The 9,701-nt window shown below is 57.5% G+C and overlaps 1 protein-coding gene across 1 annotated transcript in view; it reads left to right on the top strand.

Moving 5' to 3' along the window:
• Nucleotides 1-9,701, top strand: part of RTN4R (reticulon 4 receptor) — a 39,540-nt gene that overhangs the window by 5,419 nt on the left and 24,420 nt on the right. The gene's annotated exons all lie outside the window — the stretch shown is intronic.

Below are 9,701 nucleotides of genomic sequence, written 5' to 3'. Positions count from 1 at the left end.
GGGGGGGGGGGGGGGGGGGGGTCCTGCTTTTTTTTTTTTGTATATCCTGGATTTTTTTTTTTTTTTTTTTTTTTTTTTTTACCAGTAAGGGGATCGCAACCCTTGGCACGCTGTGGTCCGCACCACACTCAGCCAGTGAGCGCACCGGCCATCCCTATATAGGATCCAAACCCGCGGCCTCGGTGCTACCAGCGCCACGCTCTCCTGAGTGAGCCATGGGGCCGGCCCTATATCCCGGATTTTTAATCATAAACCCATTTTTAAAAAACTTTTGTGTTTTAGAACAATTTTATATTCACAGAAAAATTGAGAAGACAACACGGAGAGCTCCCAACTACTACACACCCAGTTTCCCGTACTGTTAACATCCTACGTCAGTATGTTATAATTGATAAGCCGATATTGACATATCATTATCAACCGAAGTCCATACTTCATTCATATGTCTTCAGTTTTTACCCAAAGTCTTTTTTCTGTTTCAGAATTTGACTTTTGGTCATTGGAACTCCCCAAGAACAAGGGGACACAGCAGTGCATTTGGCTTGCTGGGCCTCTGCAGATGCCCTGACCTGGCCCCCAGGCATTTGGAGGTCAGGCCTGGCAAGGTGGGGAAAAGGACCCACCACAAGTCTGGTTGTCACCCTTTCCCCTCCTCACTTGCTGTGTACAAGACACCCTCTCAGGACTCAGTTTCCTCCTCTGTGACATGGGTCTGGGCTGTTGCTTCGTCAACACCATGCTTGGCACCCAGTAGGTGTACATCAGGGCTTTTCCTCACTTTTGGTGTGGTCAGATGCTTGTGGGCCTGGACCCCCCTCCTGGGAGACTTAGCCCCCCATCACAGGGCCTCCTGTCCTGGAGCCCAGGTGGGGTGAGGCTGGGGGGCACAGCCTGCTCCCCCAGGGACCCACAGGAGGGACTTCCTGACCCACAGGTGAAGTGGCTTCTGGAGGTGACCACTACAGCTCTCACCACCCACTTCTCACCCCCCAGCTCTCACCCCCTCCTCTCTCTTCTTTCCCCTTGAACCTTCAGCTCAGTCTCAGCTAAAAAGATGACTTACCCCCACCCCGAGAAAGCTCAGCAGGGACGAGACAGGACAAGTTGGCGAGTTATGGGCAGGAGAGAGCAGCTCCCACTCACTCTGATTCCTTGAGCTCAGCGCAGGGGGCACCCAGAGCTCAGGCCTGTCACCTGTCCTCAGTCATGGGTAAATGAGGGGTGGGCAGGCAGTGGCTGGGTGGGTTCCTGCAGAGGTGGACAGCCAGCCTTAGCCACCATGGGCCAGCACTCAGGTACCAGCGATCCAGCCCCTCCGCCAGGCAGCTGTCCCGGATCACTCCCCTCTGCTCTAACCAATGGCCACTTCTGCACCTCCCCAATGGATGTCCCTAGGCCCTGCAAACTCAGTCCTGTCCAGCCCCCAGCCTGTCCCAGGACCCCCTCAGGGACACTTTTACCCTCATGCCCCCCTCCTCCTGCCTTTTCCATTACTGGTGATTCTCCCTCCTAGGAAGTAGGTCTCAACCCATTTCACTTTCAGGGAAACTAAGGCTGGAAAGGCAAAGGGATCGCCCAGGTCCATGTCTGTGGGAAGCCTGAAGACAGCTGGTCGGGGTGGGGGGCGCTGAGCGGGGCCTCTGTTTACCCCCTGTTGGACTTGGCACTCCTCCTGAGAAGCGGGACAGGAGACTAATTAAGGCAGGCCTCTGCTAACATGGCACTAATGAAGACAAAGAGGGTGAGCTGGCAGTCACCAGTGATTGGCATTGGACCCCAGTAGCAGCTCTGAGCAGGTGGGATGCCCAGGAGTGCCCCTGTCCACTGTCCTGTCAGTGGTGGCAGCAGGAGAGGATGGGTGTCAGTTTTATTTTTAAATAATACTTGATTTTCCATTTCGAATGGACACTCTCTCCACCCACCCCATCTCCAGCTACCTGAGACCCCCCAGCTGTTCCTGTGGATGCCCCCCCTTTACCCCTCCAGTCGTATCTGTGCAGCTTTACCTGCAGGTGTCCCCTCCTTCACCACCGCCAGCCCTACCTTCAGATGCCCCCAACCAGCCACCAGCGTCCCCACGTTGCTGAGCTCTGCCACCCCGGTGTGGGGAGGGGGGCTGCATCTCATTGTAACGTAAATTTGCATCTTTCTTATTCTGAGTGAAGTTCAGCATGTCTTAATGGGTTCATTTCATGTCTTTGCCCATTTTTGTCTTCGGTTGTTGGTCTTTTTCTTACTGATTTGTAGGGATTTGTTATATATAACAATAAATGGCCCTTTGTGAAGTGAGTTGCCAATATTTTCACACTTTGTAGTTTTATCATTTTATTTTGGTTTTTCTGCCATGCATGTGCCTTTTATTTTTATGAGGTTGAATATCCATCTTTTACTTTATGGCTTCTGGGTTTTGTATAATTCTTAGAATGATTCAAGACTATAGATTTTTTATTCTGTGCTTTCTTTCAGCAATTTTACGGTTTCACTTCTACTTTTTAGATATTCAGTCCATTTGGAACTTATTTTAGTATCAAGTGAGGTGGGAATCCAAAAGTTGCCCCGAAATATTAGCTTAGTTATCCTAAGGCCATGTACTCGTATATTTAGAATTATTTGCTGAGTAATCCATCTTTTCCTCCTGGATTTGACCTGCCCCTTTCTCATGTTTTCATTTGAGTCTCCTTCTGGACTTTCTTTCCCACCATCTGACTGTCCATGGCTGTGTTAACAGACACAGCCAGTCTCCCCTCATATGCTTATTCCTTCATGTGAACTTCAGAATTGCTTTGGATGGGCCTCCTGTTTCATTCAAGAACAAGCAGTCTGAATTTCAGCCAGGCTGGAGACCGGGCAGTGGGCCCAGCGCTGGCCTGCAATCTGGGTTCCATCACATTGGCTTCGTGCCCTCGGCCTGGCTCTTCAGGACTCGGCCACACCCAGAGGGTAGAGTACACAGGCACGGCGCTGTCCAGGGTTCTGGAATCTGGTTCTTCCCCCAGGCCTTGGAGTAGGGGAGTGTCCCAAGGGAATGGCCAAGGTCGAGGACCTTTTCCTGGATGTCTTCACTTGCCGATGGGAAGGGAGGTGGTCCTGCCTGAGCTATGGGGCTCTCTGGGCCCAGGTATGGGCCCCTCTGCACACATGCACCTGGGTAGAGCCAGCCTGACCCTGCAGAGCCAGCTGGAGAGGCCCAATGGTCAGATCAAGTGGGCAGCACAAGAGTGCAGAAGTATCCAGGAGAGGAGCTGAGCCCAGCCAGGCAACTGTGGTCACTGCTGAGCTGCCTGTTTCAGAGGAGGTCTCCAGGCAGGTGGAAGGCAGCAGCCAGTTGGCCCTTAAGCTGAGCCTGGAAATGCTCAGCCAGAGCCTGGAGCCTGGGCATCGATCAGAGCCTCCCAGAAACCTGACCCTCAGGTGGGTTGGTTGAGAGTAGCAGCTGGGAGCCCAGGACCCAGGACACAGGCAGCTTTGGCTTTGTGGTCTCCCCTTGCCTGCTCTCAGCCACACCCCCAGGGCCCAGGCTCGGCTCCCACAGTGGCTGACCTCCTGGGAGAGCCTCACCTGGGAGAAACCAGCCACCTGGCTGAGAAGGGCCATAACTGGATGTGTTGGTGGGGCAAGGGCACCAAGCAAGAGTTGGAGTGGGGTGGGCAGACCCTGGATGTCCTGACGCAGCCTGGGAGAAGCGCCTCTGAGGCTGGCAGTAAACCTTGGCCAGCCTGGACTGTCAGCAGGAATCCTGGCTAAAAATACTCCAGTCTCAGAGGCCTGCCTGCTGCTGCAGCCCTCTCAGAGCCCCCTCATCACACCAGACACTGCTCATGTGCCCCTTGGCCTCCGGCAACAAGACCTGTTGGATATATGAGAAAACTCAGGCCCTGCACCCAGTGTGTCCCAGCCCTGGTCCTGGTCTCCAGGATGGGCCACAGAGATTTCTGTCTTACCTCAAAGCCAGGTGTGGCCCCCACTCATGACATTGGGCAGCAGTCAGGCGAGGCTCAGTCCAGGGTCAGCTCAAGCAGGGGGTGAATTCTCTGCGGGTTGCCACCCGGCATGGCTCTCTGTCCCATGGCTATGAGGGTGCAGAGCCCCAAGGGCTTGGTCTGAGGCACTTGGCAGAATATGGGGTGCCAGGCAGGTGCCAGGCCAGCTTTGTTCCAGTCATCCCTGTGGGCTTCCAGGTGACCATGTGGCATAGACATGTTCTTTTTGGGGGGATCACTAGCTGAGTGACCCAGGACAAGGCCCTCCTCCAAGGAGCTGTTTCCCCACCTGTACCCTGTGAGGATGAGTTGAGTGGGGGATCCAGCAGAGGTATGAGGGGTCTGGAGCCGGCCTCCCAGAGTGTTTGTTGAGTGACCAAATGACTGAGGATGAGAGCAGATGAAGGCAGTGAGGAGAGAAAGTTGAGGGTCTTTCACAATGTCCTTTGGGAGGGACCACTGAGCTCTGAACCAGGCTGGCCCTTCTAAGGCCCTGGCAGGGCACCCTGGGGCAAACCCTTGGCCTCTCCATCTGGACAATGGAGCAAATCTGCCCAGGGAGCCTGGAAGAAGCAAGGCTGGGCACTGGCTGGCTGGGCCATCCCAGGCCAGCAGTCAGGACAAGCCTGGGTTGGCCCAGCAGGAGGGCCCCCTGTGGTTTCAAGTTGGGTCTGTGATGCCTGCCCTGCCCTCAACTCCTGTTCACTCCAGCTGACAGCTGTGGCCACACCTATTCCTGCTTTTCCTGCCCCACTGGGAGCTCATGGGTTCGAGCAGCAGGTGCCCCCCCGACCCGATTTTGACTGCCCGCTGGGCTCCTGGTGTGAACAGCGGCTCCCAATTTAGCTGTCACTGCCAGGTGGGTGGCTCAGGAAGGATCTGCATTCCCTGCAGGGGTGGAGGAGGGGAACGAAGCCACAGAGGATGCAAACCTCGGGGACCCTGCCTTCTGGAGCTCTGCCCCTGCACCAGACTTTGGGCCCTCAGAGACCAGAAGCCTCCTACTCATCACTAGCCCAGGCCAGGTTGGCCACCCCTACAGAGGCACCACCTCAGCTGCACAGCTGGGAGAGAACCCTGAGCTCACTCGCTGGCGACCACCAGGGCAGCCCAAGCTCACCCCAAGTTCCAGGAGCCCTTGAGACTCACACTGCCTTCTGGGAGCCAGAAATAGGAGGCAGACCCAGCCTTGGGGTCCAGGTACCAGCACTTTGTGTCCTACCTGGCCTGAATCTCCTCCCCTCCTCCAGCTCAGGCTCCCAACTTGACAAGCCCCAGGGGTTCCAGTCCAGGGGGCGTGGGGAATGGGGGTGAGGGATATCACTGTACAATGTACACACCCCATCGATGACCCCCAGTAACCTCCTGGAGGTGGGAGGTGCATGTGGCCTGGCAGGGGGTGTGCCCAGAGTGGCAGAATCCAGGACACCATCCTGTGGGAGGAGTCCCTTGCTTGATGCAGAGGCTGGAGGCATTTGGAGATGGGCAGACCCAGGGGATTCTTGGGGATACTGCCAGGGGTGGGGTTGACAGCCCCTTCCCTGAGCCAGCCCCGGTTGCTGCTGTGTGTGGCTTTGATGAATAAGAGATGAGGAAGCAGATTAATTATGGCTTAATATGCACCAAAGATGGGCAGAGGGACTTGTTGGGGTGGGAGTCCTCAGGGGGTGCAGAGCTGATGATGGAAGGCCAGGACACTCTCTGTAGCCCTGAGGCTGGGGGATGGTGAGAGGCTTCTGGAGGAAGCAGGGGCTGTGGGTAAAGTGTGGCCTGAGAGGGGCTGCCAAGATGTGTGTCTACCTAAACTCCCCAGACCCCCACTTCTAGTCTGTAAAATGGGTGGTGCTAGTGGTGTCTGCATCATGGGACTGAATGAGACAACGTACTTAGCAAATCTGGCACAGAGTCCTCTCGGGCCTTGGGCACACAGCCGCCCTCTGCAGTGGGAGCAGATGGCAGGCCTGCACCCCCCAGCTCCCTGGCACTGGGACCACTTCCCCAGCTCCCACTTGGAGTGCTGGGCAGGGTCGGTCACATTGGCACAATTGGGTGGCAACCGCAGGTTTGCTGCATGACCTTTGAGCTTCCTTCCTGGTCTCTCCTTGCACTGACCCAGGGTGGCCCAGAACATGTGCCACAAAGACCCAGTTCCCTTGCTTCCCCACACCTCCCAGAGAGGATGCTGAGGGCCTGGATGCCCATGGGTACCACACAGGGATGCCTGAGCAAAGCCATGACAGACCTGTCTCTCAGAATAGACACAAGCCTCCCCAAGCCCTTGGAACAGCGACCTAAGGAGGCTGAACTGTGTCCCTGTCAGCCCAGGACCAGCCATAGTGAAAGTAAGCAGACCTAGAAGTTTCAGTGAAAACACCGCATTGTCCTGGTGGGACCCTGCACAGTCCCCTGAGGGCACAGGACAGGTGGACAAAGGAGGAAAGGTGACCAGCTGCTGACACCCAGAAGCATTAGTGTCTGCCTTGTCCACATGCTGCACGAAACTCAGAGAGGCCAAGAGGCTAGGCCAAGGCCACACAGCTGGACAGGGCTTGCTCACGCCTAATATGCTGGTCACGGTGGCTGAGTCCCAGGGTGGGGTGGGTGGGAGATGAGGTGGCCCTGTGGCAGTACCAGGCCTCACTGGAGGGGCATGGTGGGCTGGGTGAACTGGCAGGAGGCTGTGCCCTATGTGTGGTGGGCCTGGGGGCAGGGAGCAATTCAGGCAGCTGCTGCCAGTGTGTTCTAAGGGCCCAGCCCAGGCATGGTGTGACAGATCTGTTCAGCCCTGAGAGCAGAGCTGTCTGCAGTATCCAACCCATGTCCACTCCTTATCCCCAGGACCACTTCTCCAAAAAGCCCAGGAACTCAGATCAGCCCAAACAGCCTGTCATCTCAGCACCCCTGCCGGGGCTTCCCAGGAACTGATTGGTGTAGACTGCATCAAAGGGGCAGTTGGCCACCAGGGTTCTCCCACAGGGGTCACCCCCTAAGGCTGGCTGTGCCCCTTGACCAGAGGCTCCAGCCCCTGCTAAGCCCTCCCCACTGACCCCTCACCAGCTGTTGGCTGCCATCCCTCCCTTGCCCTTTGGGCCCTGAGTGGTGATGGTGCCACAGATGCCATTTGGGAAGTGCTCCATCCCCCATGCTGCCCCGCACCTTCCACACCCTGATAAATCCTCCCATGCTCCCAGCCTAAGGAGTGAGCTGTGTTTTGCTGGAGGCAGACTGAAGAGCCACCCAGCCCGGCTCAGCTCCCTCTTTGTCCCCCATGGGCTCCCTCACTGCTAGCAGACGCCTGCCTGCCCTAGACAACACCCAGGAGTCCTCCCACAGGCTGGGCCTCCAGAGGGGAGGGCGCTGTCCAAGGTACCGAACTGGGGGGGTGGGCACAGCAAACCTGCCTTGAAGTCCCTGGCCACCAGGCTTTCTCTGCAGGCCTCGGCCTTGCTCCCACCACACAGACCTGTGGGCAGGAGGGAGGCCCAGGCTCCATCCCAGATCAGCCAGAAACAGCCAGGCTTGGAGTCTGGAGCGAGTTCCAGTGCCAGTGGCCTCCATGACAGCACTGGCTCCCTTCTCCCTCCCACACCCACCCCATGCCCCAGAATGGCCACCCCAGCTGCTGCAGGAGGGGATGGGGGTGGGGATTGAACCTACAGGGGGTGAGATCACAATCTTCAGCTATGGTAGACAGTCCTGGGTCACTGATAATCAAAGCCACCCATGAGTGGTCAGCATGAAAATGTCCTCTCAAGGCAGCTATACAAGCACAGGGCAGCACTGGACTGGAGCATGGTCCATGCTAGCCCTGTCCTCAGACTGATGGTCAGTGCCACATGACTTGTCTTCAGTCTGAGTGGGAGAGCTCAATTTTTGGTTTGGGCACTGCTGTGTGCAAGGATCCTAGAGGAAGGGAGCCACATAGGGGACAGGCCTCAGCCACCCGCTGGCTCTGTGAGCTTGGCCTTGGGTTCCCCATCTGTACAATGGGTGACAAACCTCCTATGTGTGTGGGGGAGGATGCACTGAGCCACAACAGGGGTGAGCCTGTTTCTGAGGGGTGAGAACTCAGCAACCAGCACAACCAGCTGTGTGTGCACGCCCTGTCCATTCAGGGGGCCAGTGGGGGAGAGGGATTGGGGATGTCTGGGCTCCACCTCACTTCTCATGTGGCTGGGAATTGAATGCACTCCATAATAACCTGGAAAACCAAGGCTGTGACAAGGCTGACAGAGACAAAGCAGGCAAAGGGTGGTCTAGGCCACAAAGCGGCAGCCAGAGGGGTCTGGGCAATGCAGCCTCCACACCAAGTCAGAGGGCCAACCCAGGAGGGGTACCACCTCTGGTACCCACCCCATGAGGCTACCTGCCACCCCATGCTCAGATGGGAGCACTAGGGATGTGGAAGGCCACCTCAGCAAGATGGGTGAGCCACCACCAGCCCTGTGCTCTGCTTATCTCCTGCAAAGCCACCTCCATGGTCAGGGGGTTCAGTCTGGGGGGAGAATACACAGGGCTTCCCAGTTACCAGGTCTCTCTGCTTCATATCACTAGATGATGCTGACTGGGGGACCACCAAGCCCTCAGTCAGGACACTGCAGCTGCAGGAAGGTACTCGGGACTGGCCTGGGCACAGGGTCCTACAGACTGGCACCAACTTGGCCAGCCAGTCCCCCATCCATGTGATCCTCTTACCTGCAGGGTGGGCTTGGAAAGTCCCAGGCCCAGGGGATGGAGAAGAACCCAGGCCTGGCTGACCCAGCTCCCAGCACTCCTCCATGTACAGGGCAGCTTGCAGGGGCACTGGCCTGGCAGCTGGCTGAAGACCCCGGGGTGCACTCAGGAGCTCATCTGTGAGGCCTGGTAGATCTCCTGAGCAGGAGGGAGATGGGACATCTGTGCATGTGTGTGTGTGGTGGGGGGGGGGGGCGGAAGGGGTCATTGGGTTCTCTGGCCCCACAGCTGAGGCTGGCTTGTATACTAAGTAGGTGGGCTCCTAGGGAGGGTTCCGGGTTTGGAGCCCGAGGAGGGAAGGGGGGGCGGCACCTTCGGGGGTAGTCCTGGATCCCCTCTCTGGGCGGGGGCCCCAGAACTGTGTTAAACTTTGAGCCTCAGTTTTCTTACTGAAAAATGGGGTCAAGCCTATCCCACTCTTTGCTGAGCAGGGGGTAGGGACTCCAGGATTTAGTGGGACAAGGAAGCGGGCGGACCAGGCAGAGACCTGGCGCAGGGGGGGGGGGGGGGGGCGGAAGGTGTCATTGGGTTCTCTGGCCCCACAGCTGAGGCTGGCTTGTATACTAAGTAGGTGGGCTCCTAGGGAGGGTTCCGGGTTTGGAGCCCGAGGAGGGAAGGGGGGGCGGCACCTTCGGGGGTAGTCCTGGATCCCCTCTCTGGGCGGGGGCCCCAGAACTGTGTTAAACTTTGAGCCTCAGTTTTCTTACTGAAAAATGGGGTCAAGCCTATCCCACTCTTTGCTGAGCAGGGGGTAGGGACTCCAGGATTTAGTGGGACAAGGAAGCGGGCGGACCAGGCAGAGACCTGGCGCAGCTCTCCCATCCCCGGGCCTCGGGACAAAGTCCTTGCCCGCTTGGAGACCCGGACAGCCCGGGCAGCCACGCCCTCGAGCCCGCGCCCCAGCCTGCTTTGGCCCGGGCCGCCATGCCCGCGGCCGCCTGCAGGGGCCGCCGCCTCTTCAGGAATGCGCCGCCTTTGTCTGGGGCC

The sequence above is a fragment of the Galeopterus variegatus genome, unplaced genomic scaffold (genome assembly GCF_000696425.1).
Source record: "Galeopterus variegatus unplaced genomic scaffold, G_variegatus-3.0.2 Scaffold8267, whole genome shotgun sequence".
Taxonomy (NCBI): Eukaryota; Metazoa; Chordata; class Mammalia; order Dermoptera; family Cynocephalidae; genus Galeopterus; species Galeopterus variegatus.
This window is presented reverse-complemented; position numbering and strand designations above follow the sequence as displayed.